At 36.8% G+C, this 20,819-nt stretch overlaps 1 pseudogene; it reads right to left on the minus strand.

Moving 5' to 3' along the window:
• Positions 1-18,566: 18,566 nt before the first annotated feature.
• Positions 18,567-18,957, minus strand: LOC119627639 (small ribosomal subunit protein uS8-like; annotated as a pseudogene).
• Positions 18,958-20,819: the final 1,862 nt, after the last annotated feature.

Raw genomic sequence — 20,819 nt, forward strand, 5'->3', positions numbered from 1 at the left:
TTGGACATTAGCGTGATCATGACATTTTCATGGAGAAGCAAAAAACCTAAAGCCAAAAAGACACTGAAGTAGAAGAGCAAACTCGGAGAACTGACACAGCTAGATTTTAAGACTTACTTTAAAGCTACAATAATCAAAATGGTGTGGTACTGGAAAAAGAATAGACACATAGATAAATAGAACATAACAGAGACCAGAAATAGACCCACATAAATATTGTCAGCTGATCTGTCACAAAGGGAACAAATATGATATAATGGAGACAAGATAATCTTTTCAACAGATGTTGCTAGAACACCTAGACATCTACGTTAAAAAAATGTATCTAAACATAGAATTAACACCCTTCACAAACATACTCAAACAAATCTCAAGATGCATTACAAACATAATTGTAGAATGCAAAACTGCAAAAGTTCTAGGAGATAACAGGAGAAAATCCAAATGGCTTTGGGCTTCATGATGACTTTAAAAAGTATAATTAGAATTTTTATTTTAGATTCAAGGGATATATGTGCAGATTTGTTAGCTGGGTATATTGCATGATGCTAAGGTTTGTGGTATAATTGATGCTGTGACTCAAATAGTGTGCATAGGACCCAATAATTAGTTGTTCAACATTTTCCCACCTCTCTCCCTTCACGCTTTTGTATTCCCCAGTGTCTATTTTTGTCATCTTTATGTCTATGAGTACCTCATGTTTAGCTCTCATTTATCAGTAAGCACATACAGTATTTGGTTTTCTGTTCCTGTGTTAATTCACTTTGGATAATGGTCTGCAACTGCATTGTTGTTGCTGCAAAGGACGTGGTTTCTTTATTTTACTTTCTCTGAAGTATTCCATGGTGTATATGTACCACATTTTATTTATCCAATCCACAGCTGATGGGCACCTGATTTGATTCCATGTTTTTATTATTGTGAATAATGATTCAATCAACATATGAGTTCATTTGTCTTTTTGATAGAATGATTTATTTTCTTTTGGATATATACCCAGTAATGGGATTCCTGTGTCGAATGTTACTTCTGTTTTAAGTTCTTTCATGATTGATGAAAGCAGTAATTGATAAGCTGAGCTTTATTAAAATTAAAAGTTTCTGCTTTGTGAGACACCAGGAAGAGAATAAAAAGGTCAAATACAGGGAGAATATATTGGCAAAAGATATACCTGATAACAGACTGTTGTAAAAACATACAAAGAACTCCTAAAATTCAACAGTAAGGAAACAACCCAAATAAAGAGTAGGACAAAACCTGAACAAACACCTTAGCACAGAAAATACGGTCATGATAAATAAACACATAAAAAGATAATTCACATCATACATCATCAGGGAAATGCAAATCTAAACAACACTGAGATTTCACTATATATTTGATAACAACAAACACTGATGAGGATGTGGAGCAACAGGAACTTTCATTTATTGATGGTGGGAATGCAAAATATTTCAGCTACTTTGGAGATACTTTGAGAATTCCTTAGAAAACTAAACATAGTCTTACCAGATGATCCAGCAACTGAGCTCCTTGATATTTACCCAAAGAAATTGAAAACATGTCTATACAAAAATATGAAAATATGCCTATAGAAGGTTTATTCATAATTTCAAAAACTTGAAAGCAACTAAGATGTGTTTCAGTAGGTGACTGTATTAATAAGCTCTGGTATATCTAGACAATGGAATATTATTCTCTGCTAAAAAGAAATGAGTTATCAACCCATAAAAATACATGGAGGAAATTTAAATGCACATTACTAAGTAAAAGAAGGCAATCTGAAAAGCCTATATACTATATGATTCCAACCATATGACATTTTGTAAAAGACAAATATAGAGACAGTAAAAAGATTTATGGTTGTCAGTGGTTGACGGGAGGGAGGGATGAAGGAAAGAGAAAGAACGAACGAACTAGGAAGAGATAATCTAAGAATATTCCTCTTTCTTGGTGAAGCTCATTGAAAATGTTTTACAGTTGACCACTCATGGCAGTTCAAACAGGAGCTGACACAGAACCAGAAGTAGCCTGGCTATGTATGTGGAAACTCACTGCTAATGAAACTTGGATCATTGGCAGGTGACTCAGCCAATGTATTTCTCTGGAAACACTAAAATCTCGTGTTTCCTTCAATGCTGGGATCAAAGGTTAATTCCTTTAAAATGTTCCTGGTTCTTTGTTGGAAATGTATTTTTATTCTTCTGGTCTTGATCTATTCCCAGTAGTCTTACTCTAAGAAGTCCTCTCACAGAAGCGAAATGAACTGTAGGCAGATTTGTCATATTTATATATTTGCTTTATTTCTCTAGTATATTACATATTCGATTCAACTTGAAGTGGGGTGGCTTACACATTTATCTTCCTCACTAGACTTATAAGTCTCTTTTGGCCAGGGGCCATTAATTTTTTTATTTCTTCTTGCATTTCAGGAAAATTCAGTCTCAGAAAAAAATATTTTTATTCTGTTTGTTTGATGTGTAACAGCTTACAAAGTGCTTACATGTACATGAAGAGTTTGGCACGCTCTGTTTTATAATGCAGTAAGTGGAATATGTGTCACTATTTTCATTTTGTTAATGGTATAAGTGTGGCTCATGTGAACTTTCCATAAATATACTGGAAGGATTGTGATTCAAACTCATCTTTCCAGAAACTAATCCAGTGTATATTTTGTTAGACGGTGTTTATCTCAGCACTCATGATCCCAGCAGCGCCACATTACATATGCCCTTAAATATATTCAAATATACGCAGTGGGAATTTAAAGAAATCCTTAAAGTATTTCTCTGAGAAAAAAGAAATGAATATAATGTTTTTGAAGAAGAGATGAGGTCTTTAGACATGCATCCCCAATAATAACAAAAAAGACACTGGCAAGAGGGTGAAACTGCCCTAGCTTTTCCAGTGTTCCTGGTTTAATTACACATGAAATATGCAAATCACAACTTTCTGAACGTACACACATTTCACAAACAAACATAAGTGCATTTTCAAGAGCGACTTTAATTTTCCTTCTTTTCATCCTAATTGACAACATTTGTAGAAAGAGCACAGTTTGAGCAGTAAAAAAAAAAGCCGGTAAAATTAAATACAGAGACATTCTGAACTGCACAATGTGTCTCCTCTTTCATTAAGAGAATGAAATATTGTCAGTGCCCTTTATAGTTTTAATTAAGTATGTCAGTATAATACTTAATTGAGAGAAACATGCAAATTATTGTTTCTTTATAAGGCCAAAGCTAAATAAACACAGCGTTCTGCAAGTTCCCGTCTCATTATGTATCAATGCAGAAGTCCTGTGCAGATGAAGTTATTGCAGGCAGTTCTTTTTACCTAGAAATTTGTCCCAAATATTTTCATGCTTAGTTATCTGTATAAAAATACTAGCAAATTTGATTTTTGTCAATATCAGCCTATAATATCTCTTGGAGAAATGCAGTGCCCTTCTTAAATAAAACTAATGTAACTAATACCAATGGCCAGCATGTTCCCTGTCCATGGTGTAGATACTTTTGTCTATGAAGACTAGATCAGGTTGCTCTGCTATCTCTCCTTCAGTGCCAATCCAAGCATTTTGATTTAATCCTGAGAGAGTGAATGTGCCATACTGTCTCCATATTAACAACAAGCAGACATGTGAGATACTGAAAAACTCTGAGGACTAGAAGAACCTCCTTAAACCACTCCTTATGGTTACTGCATCTAAGCCATCACAGGCAGATAGACACATATCACAAACACTAATGTCTTTTTCTTGCTTATTCTCAAACATCTTAACACCCAACAGTTCACCTGAGCCATATTACTAACTCCTCTTGAATATCTGCATTTCTCTGACTTTATCCTATGTACAAGGGGTAGTCTTTTATGGGACATGCCCTTTTCCTCCTCTGTGTCTTGAAATTTTAATCATCTTTTTCACTAATTTAAATATTTTTTTTTGTCAAGTTTTCCCTGCTATTGTTAGGGATCATTTGTTGCTCACGCTTTATGATGTCAGCTCTTTACACATTTATTGGAGGTATCAGTTATTATAATACATTGCCATTAATTTGTAGTGCTGTCCTCGACCTCTCCACATCTGCCCCCAGATTGTGATTTATTTATCACTCTAAACCTATTGTTATTCATCTTTTATGGCCCATTTTCCCAATCCCTTTGAAACTTAATAGGCATATTACAGATGTTGGCAATTTAAAGTTCCTTTGTGTGACAACTTTATTGCTAAGTGTCTGAGATATATTATTGATAAAAATTGCATTAGGTATTATTTTGGGGAAATATTTAAATATTCATTGGACACTATATTCAGGATTAAAGTGATTCTGTAATTATGCAAATGATGAAAGAAATGTGTTTTTGACCTTACATTTTAAAAATTGTTGATGACAAGTTTAAACATTACCATACTTGCCCAGCCTTTTTCCCATCAGTGAAATGCCATGTCCTATGTGAATTTAATGAGGGTTAACTGAAAGAGAAATAGAAATTATTTACCCTCTGATTATAAAATGATATGGCTGTCTGTTTATAACCGCATATAAAATGAACCCTTTCATTAATAGTGAATGTTAGTCATTATGTATGGATTTTTATTTATTTCTGCTTGTCTTCATTAGGTATACCTAGTCCATTATTTTCAGCCTGGGACAGAAACACTAATTGCTGGAATGCATCCAGTTTCTTCAATCTGGTACAGGCTTGCTCACCTGTGTGTCCCACTGCATGCATTTTCTCAGCCTTGGTTATTGTATTAGTCCATTCTCATATGGCTATAAAGAACTGCCTGAGACTGGGTAATTTAATAATGCAAAGAGGTGTAATTAACTCTACATGACTGGGGAGGCCTCAGAAAACTTACAACCATGGCAGAAGGCACATCTTCACAGGGGAAGAAAACTTGGACCTTCTTACATGGTGACGGGAGAGAGAAAAGTCCGGAGCGAGAGAGAAAGAGCCCCTTATAAAACCATCAGATCACATGTGAACTCACTTACCATCATCAGAACAGCATGGGGGAAACCGTGCCCATGATCCAATTACCTCCACCTGGCCTCACCTTGACACATGGGGGTTATGAAGATTATAGGGATTATCAGTCACCATGAGAACTGCATGGGGACACAGAGCCTAACCATATCAGTTATTTTCTCCACACTTCTTCATTGCACCTTTCCTTCTCTGTCAAGGCATCATCACCATCACCCTTCTCTTCCATATCTTCTCTGTCCCTATTATTAAAATAAACACCCTCATCTATGCTCCAATAATACGCTACTCCTTCTTTTGACTCATTTATTAATCCTTCCATTTAATAATTGTTCACTGAACACTTCCTTTATATTTGGAACTGAGGATATAATTGAAAGTAGTAACACCCATGATGTTTTTCCTCCTAGAGTTGAGTCTGGTTTAAGAATTGCTCCTGCATCAGACATTTCAGACATATTAAATGCATATGTGTTTGTCTCCCGATTAGATTCTGAACACTCATCTGGGACAGGAGCTGCATATTTTATTATACTCTGAGCATTTAGGGCTGGGGAAAGTGGTACTCAGTGAAGTTTTGACTGAATGGTAACCGAAAGAACTTTGCATTTGTTAAGTCTTATTCTCAATCAACTGACCAGTAAATCATTAGAAAACTCTTCAATTACCTTGGTAGAGTTGGAAATATATTTTAAGTGTTCTTGCAATGCAGTGTTCTGCATAAAATTGGAGCTCACTAAATGTTCTTTGATTAGTTGAAGGCCACTATGGATTCACCCCTATGCCATAATACGTATGAATGAGTCTAATAATAAGATAAAGCGGTTATGTGTCACTATTTCTGTTTACTGGGTATATTTGATTGAGTATTTAATCACACCTTAGCTCTAATGACATCAGGTCTGTGAATGTAAGGTTCTCTGTTCAGTGTCAAGGCATGATCATTAACACGAATAATAGGGATCAGGGAGCATCATATATAACTGCAGCTTCCAGTATCTTGGTTCATGTTTTTAACACACAGTCCCATAATTTCTCTCTTGACCCAGTAATTAATAATAAGATTATCAAAAGCCATTCATTCAATGTTTGAAAGATATTAAAGATGCCTCCCAATACATACTCAATGGGCAAAGGTGATGCTATGTTTGTTTTGATGGGGATGTTTATCTACCAGTTATAATGAGAGCTCAGCAAACATGTGGTTGGCCTGTTACCAGCGCATGAGATAAAAGCCTTCTGGAGGAAAAGCAGTCCTTATGCCTCACTGGTTCAGTTTCTATCAAGTAGACACCAAAATGCTTGACATTAGAGAGAAGAGGCAAACATAAGAAACTACAAGAAGATATGACAACATTTTTTTTGTTGTTGGACTGCAAATTTTAAATCTGATACAACTATAAGCTCATGTATTTTGCAATGAACTAAGGCATTACAATCATCTTTCACTTAGTATTTTTACTATATCTTCTTAATATAATAACACTTTAGAATAATTTGTAGCTGTTATTACAATTAACAAAACGAGTTTGCAGTTCCCAATTGACCTAAAAGTAAGCAATTCTTGCGTGACCTAAAATAAGCAGAGAATAAAGGATGCATTTTTTCACTGTGTTATATGTGGAGAAAGCTAACCTTACACAAGGTTAATAGACACATACATGGTGGTTAATATACTGTGGTAGATAAAAGTTTGGCAGGCCCAACTTTCATTTTCTAAACATGTTATCCTGTGTCTACCTTCACTTAAAAGGCTGGAGAAATTTTATACATGTAGCCCCACCCTATCTTCAGCAGAGGTAACTGGTGACATATTTTACTAGTATTATGGTTACCAGTATGGATTCTGAAGGCAAAAGTTTGAGTTTAAACCCTGTCTCATCTATCTACCTGCTGTGTGATTTGGGGCACAGAATGACTTCACTGTATCTCAGTTCCTTCTCCTGTTGAATAGGAATAATCTGAATAGGTACCTCTTGGATATGTATACGAGTTATTATCTGTGAAGTACTTAGAAAAATACCTGGCACATAATACATGCTCTCAAGGGAAAAGCCAGTATCATTACTTTTGTTGTTGTTGTGAACGTAGGCAAAGAAGATGGGATTAGAAGTCAACTTTAATATTAAGAAAGCTTTTACTGTGCTAATAAAATCAAAAGTTGTGTTTGGTACTACACCACCTTTCGAATAGCTACAGTGAATCTGGAATGGAGACCTGCAGCTGGAACCCACAGGATGGGCTTCTTATAAAAATGTAAACATTGGAGTGAAGTTCAAGATAATTGAAGAGAAGAAGCATTTGACATCAAGTTCTTACTGAATCCAAACCCATTATGTGTTTAAGACACTGTAATCAACTTATATGTTAGCTAAAATTGAAAGCATTCTTTACTGACATGCTGGTGAAGGGGTCTGAGAGCCAAGACTTATTACCACCACAATTATCAAAATGTGCTCTAGCTATCATTGCTCAAGGGATGGACCAGCTGGGAGTTGTGGAGACTCAGTTCCTATTTTCCAAACACCTTATCCTGTGTCTACCTTCACTTAAAAGGGTGGAGAAATTTCATACATATACCCTCACCCCGTATGTAGCAGAGGTGATTGGTGACAAGTCTTTCTAGTGTCACTAAAAAGTTTCAAATGTAGCTTCTGGGAATCTTATAAATCTTTGGGGGTCTTTTCTCAAATTTTAAATGTATGCATGTCATTGTTTTTCGATTTTTAAAGAAGGAGTTTGTTCTACAGATAACATTTATGTATTATCATATATTTTGACTGTGACATTATGGTAATTGTCCAGTTCTTACATGTTAGGAGACCAACTTCATTTCTGAACCACTAATGATATTGCCAAGTTTAGAGACAAGATTTTTTTTTCTTATAGACTCTTTTATATTACCTGTGACATTTTAGTTTTGCTGTTGAAATGTATAAACTTGATATGGTAGCCAGCCTTCAAGATTCTGAATGCCTCACAGTATCCATGCCTTTGTACAATTTCCTCTCACATTGTACAAGACGTTGGGCTGTGTGACCAGTAGCATACGGCAAAAGTGATAGTATGCTACTTTTGAGATTAGGTCATAAAAGACAGTAGTTTCTGTCTCAGATGTTGTCTTGCTAGCTAGTTCTCTCTCTCAGATTACACATTCTTGGCAAAGCAAATTGCCAGGCCTTGAGCACACTTAGGCTGCCTATGGAGAGGCTCACATGGCAAGGAAGAGAGGTCTATGGCCAAAAGTCAGTGAGAAACTGACACCTGCCAACAACCACATGAGCGAGCTTAGCAGATAATTATCCAGCTTCTGTCAAACCCCGAGAAGACTGAAGCCTCAGCCAACACCTTAAATGTGACCTTGTGAGACCCTAGACCAGGCTCCTCCCAGATTCTCAACCTTAGAAACTGTGTAATATATACATGTTGGTTGTTTTAAGCCATAAACATTTTATATTTTATTTATTTATTTAGCAACAGTGTCAAAAGGAAAAAATAATATGACAAATGTAAATTACCCAGGGCAAAAGCCGGTGCATATTTAACGTCATATAAATCTATATCACCTTCTTTTTAAAAACATAAAACAGAACAAAACAAAACCCTGAAATCAAGTTTAGAAAGGGTACAAAACCACTTTTCTCACATTTTAAATGTATGCCTGTCGAGGGGCGGAGCAAGATGGCCGAATAGGAACAGCTCCAGTCTCCAACTCCCAGCGCGAGCGACACAGAAGACCGGTGATTTCTGCATTTTCAACTGAGGCACTGGGTTCATCTCACTGGGGAGTGCCAGACGATCGGTGCTGGTCAGCTGCTGCAGCCCGACCAGCGAGAGCTGAAGCAGGGCGAGGCATTGCCTCACCTGGAAAGCGCAAGGGGGAAGGGAATCCCTTTTCCTAGCCAGGGGAACTGAGACACACAACACCTGGAAAATCGGGTAACTCCCACCCCAATACTGCGCTTTAAGCAAACTGGCACACCAGGAGATCATATCCCACACCTGGCCGGGAGGGTCCCACACCCACGGAGCCTCCCTCAATGCTAGCACAGCAGTCTGTGATCTACCGGCAAGGCAGCAGCGAGGCTGGGGGAGGGGCGCCCGCCATTGCTGAGGCTTAAGTAGGTAAACAAAGCTGCTGGGAAGCTCGAACTGGGTGGAGCTCACAGCAGCTCAAGGAAACCTGCCTGTCTCTGTAGACTCCACCTCTGGGGACAGGGCACAGTAAACAATAACAAACGCAGCAGCTCTGCAGACGCAAACGACTCTGTCTGACAGCTTTGAAGAGAGCAGTGGATCTCCCAACACGGAGGTTGAGATCTGAGAAGGGACAGACTCCCTGCTCAAGTGGGTCCCTGACCCCTGAGTAGCCTAACTGGGAGACATCCCCCACTAGGGGCAGTCTGACACCCCACACCTCACAGGGTGGAGTACACCCCTGAGAGGAAGCTTCCAAAGCAAGAATCAGACAGGTACACTCGCTGTTCAGAAATATACTATCTTCTGCAGCCTCTGCTGCTGATACCCAGGCAAACAGGGTCTGGAGTGGACCTCAAGCAATCTCCTACAGCTACAACCTACAGCTGAGGATCCTGACTGTTAGAAGGAAAGCTATCAAACAGGAAGGACACCTACACCAAAACCCCATCAGTACATCACCATCATCAAAGACCAGAGGCAGATAAAACCACAAAGATGGGGAAAAAGCAGGGCAGAAAAGCTGGAAATTCAAAAAATAAGAGCGCATCTCCCCCGGCAAAGGAGCGCAGCTCATCGCCAGCAACGGATCAAAGCTGGACGGAGAATGACTTCGACGAGATGAGAGAAGAAGGCTTCAGTCCATCAAATTTCTCAGAGCTAAAGGAGGAATTACGTACCCAGCGCAAAGAAACTAAAAATCTTGAAAAAAAAGTGGAAGAATTGATGGCTAGAGTAATTAATGCAGAGAAGCTCACAAATGAAATGAAAGAGACGAAAACCATGGCACGAGAAATACGTGACAAATGCACAAGCTTCAGTAACCGACTCGATCAACTGGAAGAAAGAATGTCAGCGATTGAGGATCAAATGAATGAAATGAAGCGAGAAGAGAAACCAAAAGAAAAAAGAAGAAAAAGAAATGAACAAAGCCTGCAAGAAGTATGGGATTATGTAAAAAGACCAAATCTACGTCTGATTGGGGTACCTGAAAGTGAGGGGGAAAATGGAACCAAGTTGGAAAACACTCTTCAGGATATCATCCAGGAGAACTTCCCCAACCTAGTAGGGCAGGCCAACATTCAAATCCAGGAAATACAGAGAACGCCACAAAGATACTCCTCGAGAAGAGCAACTCCAAGACACATAATTGCCAGATTCACCAAAGTTGAAATGAAGGAAAAAATCTTAAGGGCAGCCAGAGAGAAAGGTCGGGTTACCCACAAAGGGAAGCCCATCAGACTAACAGCAGATCTCTCCGCAGAAACTCTTCAAGCCAGAAGAGAGTGGGGGCCAATATTCAACATTCTTAAAGAAAAGAATTTTAAACCCAGAATTTTATATCCAGCCAAACTAAGTTTCATAAGTGAAGGAGAAATAAAATCCTTTACAGATAAGCAAATGCTTAGAGATTTTGTCACCACTAGGCCTGCCTTACAAGAGACCCTGAAGGAAGCACTAAACATGGAAAGGAACAACCGGTACCAGCCATTGCAAAAACATGCCAAAATGTAAAGACCATCAAGGCTAGGAAGAAACTGCATCAACTAACGAGCAAAATAACCAGTTAATATCATAATGGCAGGATCAAGTTCACACATAACAATCTTAACCTTAAATGTAAATGGACTAAATGCTCCAATTAAAAGACACAGACTGGCAAACTGGATAAAGAGTCAAGACCCATCAGTCTGCTGTATTCAGGAGACCCATCTCACATGCAGAGACATACATAGGCTCAAAATAAAGGGATGGAGGAAGATTTACCAAGCAAATGGAGAACAAAAAAAAGCGGGGGTTGCAATACTAGTCTCTGATAAAACAGACTTTAAACCATCAAAGATCAAAAGAGACAAAGAAGGCCATTACATAATGGTAAAGGGATCAATTCAACAGGAAGAGCTAACTATCCTAAATATATATGCACCCAATACAGGAGCACCTAGATTCATAAAGCAAGTCCTTAGAGACGTACAAAGAGACTTAGACTCCCATACAATAATAATGGGAGACTTCAACACTCCACTGTCAACATTAGACAGATCAACGAGACAGAAAGTTAACAAGGATATCCAGGAATTGAACTCATCTCTGCAGCAAGCAGACCTAATAGACATCTATAGAACTCTCCACCCCAAATCAACAGAATATACATTCTTCTCAGCACCACATCGTACTTACTCCAAAATTGACCACGTAATTGGAAGTAAAGCACTCCTCAGCAAATGTACAAGAACAGAAATTATAACAAACTGTCTCTCAGACCACAGTGCAATCAAATTAGAACTCAGTACTAAGAAACTCAATCAAAACCGCTCAACTACATGGAAACTGAACAACCTGCTCCTGAATGACTACTGGGTACATAACGAAATGAAGGCAGAAGTAAAGATGTTCTTTGAAACCAATGAGAACAAAGATACAACATACCAGAATCTCTGGGACACATTTAAAGCAGTGTGTAGAGGGAAATTTATAGCACTAAATGCCCACAAGAGAAAGCAGGAAAGATCTAAAATTGACACTCTAACATCGCAATTAAAAGAACTAGAGAAGCAAGAGCAAACACATTCGAAAGCTAGCAGAAGGCAAGAAATAACTAAGATCAGAGCAGAACTGAAGGAGATAGAGACACAAAAAACCCTCCAAAAAATCAATGAATCCAGGAGTTGGTTTTTTGAAAAGATCAACAAAATTGACAGACCACTAGCAAGACTAATAAAGAAGAAAAGAGAGAAGAATCAAATCGACGCAATTAAAAATGATAAAGGGGATATCACCACCGACCCCACAGAAATACAAACTACCATCAGAGAATACTATAAACACCTCTACGCAAATAAACTGGAAAATCTAGAAGAAATGGATAATTTCCTGGACACTTACACTCTTCCAAGACTAAACCAGGAAGAAGTTGAATCCCTGAATAGACCAATAGTAGGCTCTGAAATTGAGGCAATAATTAATAGCCTACCAACCAAAAAAAGTCCAGGACCAGATGGATTCAATGCTGAATTCTACCAGAGGTACAAGGAGGAGCTGGTACCATTCCTTCTGAAACTATTCCAATCAATAGAAAAAGAGGGAATCCTCCCTAACTCATTTTATGAGGCCAACATCATCCTGATACCAAAGCCTGGCAGAGACACAACAAAAAAAGAGAATTTTAGACCAATATCCCTGATGAACATCGATGCAAAAATCCTCAATAAAATACTGGCAAACCGGATTCAGCAGCACATCAAAAAGCTTATCCACCATGATCAAGTGGGCTTCATCCCTGGGATGCAAGGCTGGTTCAACATTCGCAAATCAATAAACACAATCCAGCATATAAACAGAACCAAAGACAAGAACCACATCATTATCTCAATAGATGCAGAAAAGGCTTTTGACAAAATTCAACAGCCCTTCATGCTAAAAACGCTCAATAAATTCGGTATTGATGGAACGTACCTCAAAATCATAAGAGCTATTTATGACAAACCCACAGCCAATATCATACTGAATGGGCAAAAACTGGAAAAATTCCCTTTGAAAACTGGCACAAGACAGGGATGCCCTCTGTCGCCACTCCTATTCAACATAGTGTTGGAAGTTCTGGCTAGGGCAATCAGGCAAGAGAAAGAAATCAAGGGGATTCAGTTAGGAAAAGAAGAAGTCAAATTGTCCCTGTTTGCAGATGACATGATTGTATATTTAGAAAACCCCATTGTCTCAGCCCAAAATCTCCTTAAGCTGATAAGCAACTTCAGCAAAGTCTCAGGATACAAAATCAATGTGCAAAAATCACAAGCATTCTTATACACCAGTGACAGTCAAACAGAGAGCCAAATCAGGAATGAACTTCCATTCACAATTGCTTCAAAGAGAATAAAATACCTAGGAATCCAACTTACAAGGGATGTAAAGGACCTCTTCAAGGAGAACTACAAACCACTGCTCAGTGAAATAAAAGAGGACACAAACAAATGGAGGAACATACCATGCTCATGGATAGGAAGAATCAATATCATGAAAATGGCCATACTGCCCAAGGTAATTTATAGATTCAATGCCATCCCCATCAAGCTACCAATGAGCTTCTTCACAGAATTGGAAAAAACTGCTTTAAAGTTCATATGGAACCAAAAAAGAGCCCGCATCTCCAAGACAATCCTAAGTCAAAAGAACAAAGCTGGAGGCATCACGCTACCTGACTTCAAACTATACTACAAGGCTACAGTAACCAAAACAGCATGCTACTGGTACCAAAACAGAGATACAGACCAATGGAACAGAACAGAGTCCTCAGAAATAATACCACACATCTACAGCCATCTGATCTTTGACAAACCTGAGAGAAACAAGAAATGGGGAAAGGATTCCCTATTTAATAAATGGTGCTGGGAAAATTGGCTAGCCATAAGTAGAAAGCTGAAACTGGATCCTTTCCTTACTCCTTATACGAAAATTAATTCAAGATGGATTAGAGACTTAAATGTTAGACCTAATACCATAAAAATCCTAGAGGAAAACCTAGGTAGTACCATTCAGGACATAGGCATGGGCAAAGACTTCATGTCTAAAACACCAAAAGCAACGGCAGCAAAAGCCAAAATTGACAAATGGGATCTCATTAAACTAAAGAGCTTCTGCACAGCAAAAGAAACTACCATCAGAGTGAACAGGCAACCTACAGAATGGGAGAAAATTTTTGCAATCTACTCATCTGACAAAGGGCTAATATCCAGAACCTACAAAGAACTCAAACAAATTTACAAGAAAAAACCAAACAACCCCATCAAACAGTGGGCAAAGGATATGAACAGACATTTCTCAAAAGAAGACATTCATACAGCCAACAGACACATGAAAAAATGCTCATCATCACTGGCCATCAGAGAAATGCAAATCAAAACCACAATGAGATACCATCTCACACCAGTTAGAATGGCGATCATTCAAAAGTCAGGAAACAACAGGTGCTGGAGAGGATGTGGAGAAATAGGAACACTTTTACACTGTTGGTGGGAGTGTAAACTAGTTCAACCATTATGGAAAACAGTATGGCGATTCCTCAAGGATCTAGAACTAGATGTACCATATGACCCAGCCATCCCATTACTGGGTATATACCCAAAGGATTATAAATTATGCTGCTATAAAGACACATGCACACGTATGTTTATTGCAGCACTATTCACAATAGCAAAGACTTGGAATCAACCCAAATGTCCATCAGTGACAGATTGGATTAAGAAAATGTGGCACATATACACCATGGAATACTATGCAGCCATAAAAAAGGATGAGTTTGTGTCCTTTGTAGGGACATGGATGCAGCTGGAAACCATCATTCTCAGCAAACTATCACAAGAACAGAAAACCAAACACCGCATGTTCTCACTCATAGGCGGGAACTGAACAATGAGATCACTTGGACTCGGGAAGGGGAACATCACACACCGGGGCCTATCATGGGGAGGGGGGAGGGGGGAGGGATTGCATTGGGAGTTATACCTGATGTAAATGACGAGTTGATGGGTGCAGCACACCAACATGGCACAAGTATACATATGTAGCAAACCTGCATGTTGTGCACATGTACCCTACAACTTGAAGTTTAATAATAATAAATAAATTAAAAAAATAAAAATAAAAAAAAAAGGAAAAATAAAAATAAAATAAACCAATTCATCAAAAAAAAAATAAATATATGCCTGTCAATGTTTTCTATTATTAAAAATTATTTATTCTTTTAAAAAGATACCTCAACACTCATGTACTATATAAAATATATAGCCATACTCTGAGGACAATTTATTTTCATTCATATATATTGTATGTTAGGGGCCTACTCAGGCAAAACATAGTTGTAGTTATTCTAACAGTGATGAATTACTGGAGTGAATTCATGCAAACAGGGAAATTGAAATTAAATTCATCACACTAAGGAAAACACTTCCTACCCATGTAAATTAGCAGCTTTTCCACTAAAATCAATTTGTTTTGGTAAATTATGCAAAAATGCTCAAAGGGCTTAGGTAAGTAATTTATTATACTCTTGGCTGTTTTATAGTGTTTGGAAATAAAATGTATTCACACAGTATTAGATGGTATAAACTGAGAACTTTAGTGACAATTTTTGTTTATTACAATTCATCTAACTTGACTGAACTGTCAGAACACCCACATTATGTTGGACATACAATATTTTTTTGTGCTGGTACTTGCTTAGAAGTTGGTGCATTAAAAACCAAAACAAAACTTTTAAAAATGTAACTCTTTATATTTAAAGTACTGATTAGTTCCTTTAACATATTATGACAAAGGTCAGTAATTTCAATAAAAAAAAGCCTTGAATTCTGTAGTTACAAGATGAGAAATTACCTTCTTAAGCCTTCATGAGAACAGTTTTTCACAGGACTTTTGTAGAATTAGTAGTGTAATTGAACGAGAATGTCTTTATTTAGCAAGAATTATATGTTGGGATAGCACCAAATCTAATGTGCACCTTTAAATCATATGGTATTTTCAATTACTCTTTTTAGCAGTGGAGTAGAGGGGTTATATTTAATAATTTATCTCTCTCTTACCCTATGTCCAGTCATCTGCATTCTTCTGCTTCACATATCTTTGTCATCCTCTATCCCACTGTATGAAATCAGTTGTAGGAACATCATTTATTATCCAAACTACAGAAATAGTCATCTAATGGTCTCATACATCTCAACTTAATTACCGCAAATCATTTCCCACCTGGTGGGCAAAAATGATCTTAGCGCACATGAAGTTGGAATGTCACTGCCTGAAATCATTTACTGGTTTCCTTTGCCCTCACTATGAATACTGACCTTATAGGCTATCACATGAGACCTTCTGCATCTATACAAGGCCTTCTGCATCTTCACATTAAGCTACTCTACAGTCTTCCCCCTTCCTCTAGGCCCTTCTTTCCTGATACATCAAAGCCCTTGACTATTGCGGAACATACCGTCAATTTCCCAAAATATGTCATTATTACTACCCTCCTTATGACAACATGTGCTTCTCTTTGTATGGTGCCTCTCTTTTAAGATCAATAAAACATAGATGACTTTACCCTTTCTAATCTTAACGTGTTTTTAGATCACTTACAGTTATATCACTTGTTTGTTTTCTCTTCTTGCTCACTAGTATGTAATCTCCATTAAGGCTAACACCATACTTCTTTGGTTCACGAGTAATTAGATGTGTGTGTGTGTGTGTGTTTGTGGCTATATATGTGCACACAGATATGCATTTTAAATAGCATAAACTCTTTTCTACTAGCTGGTATTTTTTCTTTATCTTGGCTTCTAATCCACCTTGCTTTCTCTTTGATCACCAAGGTTTTCACATTCCATGTATCTGCTTACTTTCTGTATTTCTCACATTATTTGCTATCTATCTTAGTTAGCTAAATAGATAGGTATAGATGCATACAGTTAGATAGATAGAAAGAAAGAAAGAAAGAAAGAAAGAAAAAGAAAGAAAGAATGAAAGATAGTAGATAGGTATCACATTATTATGATGGCAAATTAAAAAAATTAGTGTTTTGAAATTTACTACTGGAACGATCTTAGCTTATTCATATGTTAGGATCATTAGACCCATGTTATCTGATACTTTAGAAAATAGATGGGGATAATCTATTTCTCTGTATATTTGAGAAAGCAAATGGTTTTCAAAATAAATTACCACTTGGGAATGACCCCATGATTTCTAATTACATTGGCATCCATTCTCCCAGTGATTCTTAGGAAGATACGGGGATTGAGTGAGGCAAAATTTCCTTCTTCTCTACCCTGCCTCTGAATATCAGGGAAGTGATCACAAGTGAAGATGACTTGTAGGCTCAAGCCCATGGCTCCAAGCATCACATCCTCTGTTTTTTCCACTCCATCAGGAAGCCACAATCTAAATGTGAATTTGACTTTATTCCACATATGTACTTTTTAACAAGTCAATGAAATTTTGGCAGATAAAATTGAATCATGCTTCAATAAGGGACTCTTTCATTTCAAGAAATGAGTTGGTACTTTCTTATGTAATACAAATATTTCTTTTTTGATAATTATAAAAATTAAGACATATATTAATGTTGTTTTTGGGGTATACAAGATTTTATATATACAGCTTACATAACAAGTCTAAAATATTAACATGAGAAGATTTCAAATTCAAGGAACCATGATTCGAAATCAAGCACTCAGGAATTTTTGCTGTTGTGTTTTTGTTGCTGTTGATATTTATTTATTTTTGCTTTTGGTTGAATGTACTTTTTAATGTAGTCATTTTTAGAAATGTTTACAGTCTAAACATGTTTTTCCTTTCAGAATCACTACATCCAACACATTAATCATAATAAATCATGTCCTCAACAAAATTAATATATATGTACAAAATGTGATTACTTCACATAAAAGTACAATTTAAACATTTAAGGAAAGAGAGTTTTAATTTTGAAGATGTTTAGAATAATAGTAATATCAGGTTTAAAACTTTGTAAAGTTCATTGACAGTAAGTAATGTGTCTAAAGTGTGTACATTTTTTAGCTCTTACATTAGTAGTCAAGTTGTTGCTCTGTGTAAGTGGCATGGGAAGTATGGCTTTGCTCCACACTTCTGGCTTTCTCAGCTTCTCTCATTAATCTTGCAGTAAATGATGCTAATGCAGGAGTTGCAGGGTGTAACAGAGTCTGCTTATTCTCTGTTTGTGGTCCCCAGTGGGTGTGAGGTTGTAGCAATTAAGGCAGTGTGTGTGCTGTTTTGAGGCACCACAAAGATAGATTAATTAGGTTGCAAATGGTCCCAGTGACATTGCCAACAGGGCCTTTGATGGGCCTGGTCCAAGGTGATTTAGTCTGATGATACTGATGGATAGACAATCTTAAAAGAAGGGAAATGACTATGAGAAGTAAAGGGGGAGCATCTGGTGTCTGTAACAATGAACACACCAGGGCTACAGTTGCCTGAGATGAAAATCCTTCTTGTTAATGAAATAAGTCTTAAGGAGAATATCAAATTACTGATAATCAATTCTGTAATATTTTTGATCTTACAAGCTAATTTAAAAGCATAACTTAAACAGTTAATATCAGTTTATAACTAATAACTACTGTGAATAAATTATCTAAAATCTGTAAGCTCATATATACAACTGAATATTTTCCCATTTGAAATAGTCCCTTGAAAGCCTAAACTCTTATTTCAAAGACACAGATATCATCGAAATTTGATCAGAAACCAGTTTTGTTATCCTTATCTCAATACAAATGTCACAGTATAGAAAGTCTGAGGTAGTTAGCAATTTAAAGGGTAATTCTTTTTTCAGAGTCCATGAGGCATTTTATTTGTAAACATATATTACATCTCTAGAAAAAGAATCCCAGGACTTTTCCTCCTGTGTGTTTTCATCTTGCTTCTTCATGGTCCATGACACCGCTTGAGGTTTGTACAATGAAACCAAACTGGCGGACTGGGAGCGCATTATTCTGTCATTTTTTCTAGACCTTTGAGTTTTACATCAACTCTGGGGCTAATCACTCCACACTTGTTTAGCCTGCCTGTGAGGGTCACGACAATTTTCCCAGCTCTGCAACTATCAGTGATTTCAGATTTGCCAGTGTAGCCATGCCTCATCATCACAGTTGGAAACAGAATGATGACTTTGGAGCACAACCTAATGAGAAACTGGCATTTGCCTCTCTTTTCGGCATTGTTGGTGCTCTTGAGAGCATCAGCCAGGACATTCACGTGCACCATTGTGGCACAGAAAGATGACAGAAAGAGTTAAACAGTAATTTTTAAATGAGAAACTAGGTGGCTTTGGAACAGAGAGAGTAGATGCTTCCTCACTCAAACCTAGAGTGATGGCCTGGAGTGAGGGAACACAACTATCTGGTTTCTAATTTATGCCCTCAAATTCTAGAGTTACAAGGCAAGCCCATAGCAATAGCATAACAAACTAAAATGTAGGAAGTAATTTTTTGCCCACTGACCATCTACATCATATTTCCAGTTTTAATGGTAGAGAAGAGGCTGGGAAAATGCTACAGGGATCAATGGATGTTGAGAGAGGCTATGAGGGCCTGAAAAGGGGAATTATGTTCCATATGGGTCTCTAAGGACGAGAGACCAAGAATCAGAGGCCTCCCAAGAGTGTATTCTCATCTGATACATTGATATGAAAGTGAGATAGTCATAGTGATGGTGGTTTAAAACAGACTTCAAAGATCACTCCATGGAAAATGTAGTCAATGTTAAATTTGCCTCCAGGAAGATTTTGATGACAAAAACTGCAGCAGTGTCAATCAAGTTAGATCTTTTTTTTTTTTTTTTTTTTTTTTTTTTTTTTTTTTTGCCTTCTTAACTACCATGCATGACCTCCCTACTCCCAATACACAAATACATATTCAGAACCTGGTGAAATTAAAACAAATGTGCCACTAAAAACTTAGAAGATGGCAATAGAGAAAGAATGCAAAGGAAGTAGATAATGTAAACCCAACCCCAGGTCACAATGCAGACTTTCTACCTATCATGAGCCAGAGTTGGGAGAGTAGAGAAGATACCACTATAAATTAAGACCAGAGTGCTGGTTATTACACTCGTGTCAACATTTTAATTGTTAAACTATTGCTGTGGAGGCTTGGAAATGATAAGCTAACTTATTAACTAAGATTGAACAGAGAAGAGCAAGACTTATGCGAGACTTCAAACAGGAACAGGGGACAAACTAGCTTTAATAAAAGGGTTTACAAGCACAGTAAAAGGAAAAAAATCATTGGCCTACCTACACGAAAATAAATAGGGAAGGGAAATCTCTGGTTTGAAAGGGTATGATACCAAAATGAAAATATGATCTACTGAAAGGAAAGATCACAACAATGACAAACATGTAGATAATATAAAATTATATTTTTGTATCTTTTCTTAACTTCTTTAATTTTTTTAGCAGTTTAAAATAAAGCTAACATATATACAATAGTAGATTACATAAAACAATAATAGAACAATTATGTTATAAGGGTACCCAATTATACTAAAAAAATTATATCCATATAAGTAGGTTGGAATAAATATATACATGTGTGCATAAATACAGTAGTAGTAATAATTGTTGCTCTTCTGAAGAATTCAATATATAGCTTTATTTAATCCAATCATTCTAAATTGGAATGTGAAGTTCTATATATAAGTGTGTACATAAATAATTAGTATAATATATTTATAATTATATATGTTTTATATTCATAAACTTGTAATATTTATATTTGTATACTATATGCAATATATAAAATATAAATGCATTTTATCTGCATATATTAATGTATGGTTTGTATGTTTCTATGTATGTGTTTATGCATGTGTATATAACCAATAGAGGAAACAGAATGTGATACTAATAAATAAATTGGAAGTCAATAAATTATTAGAGCTGTAAATACCATAAATAAAAATTAAGAATATATTCTGAAGTAAATGAAAATTAAAACACAATATATTAAATAACATGATCCAGGTAAAGCAGTCCTTAGAGGAAAATTTATAGCTATATATTTATATATGAAAGATAAAAGTTCAAAATAATAATCTAAGCTTTTACATTTGTAAACTATCAAAAG

This window comes from Chlorocebus sabaeus, chromosome 5 (assembly GCF_047675955.1).
Source record: "Chlorocebus sabaeus isolate Y175 chromosome 5, mChlSab1.0.hap1, whole genome shotgun sequence".
NCBI lineage: Eukaryota > Metazoa > Chordata > Mammalia > Primates > Cercopithecidae > Chlorocebus > Chlorocebus sabaeus.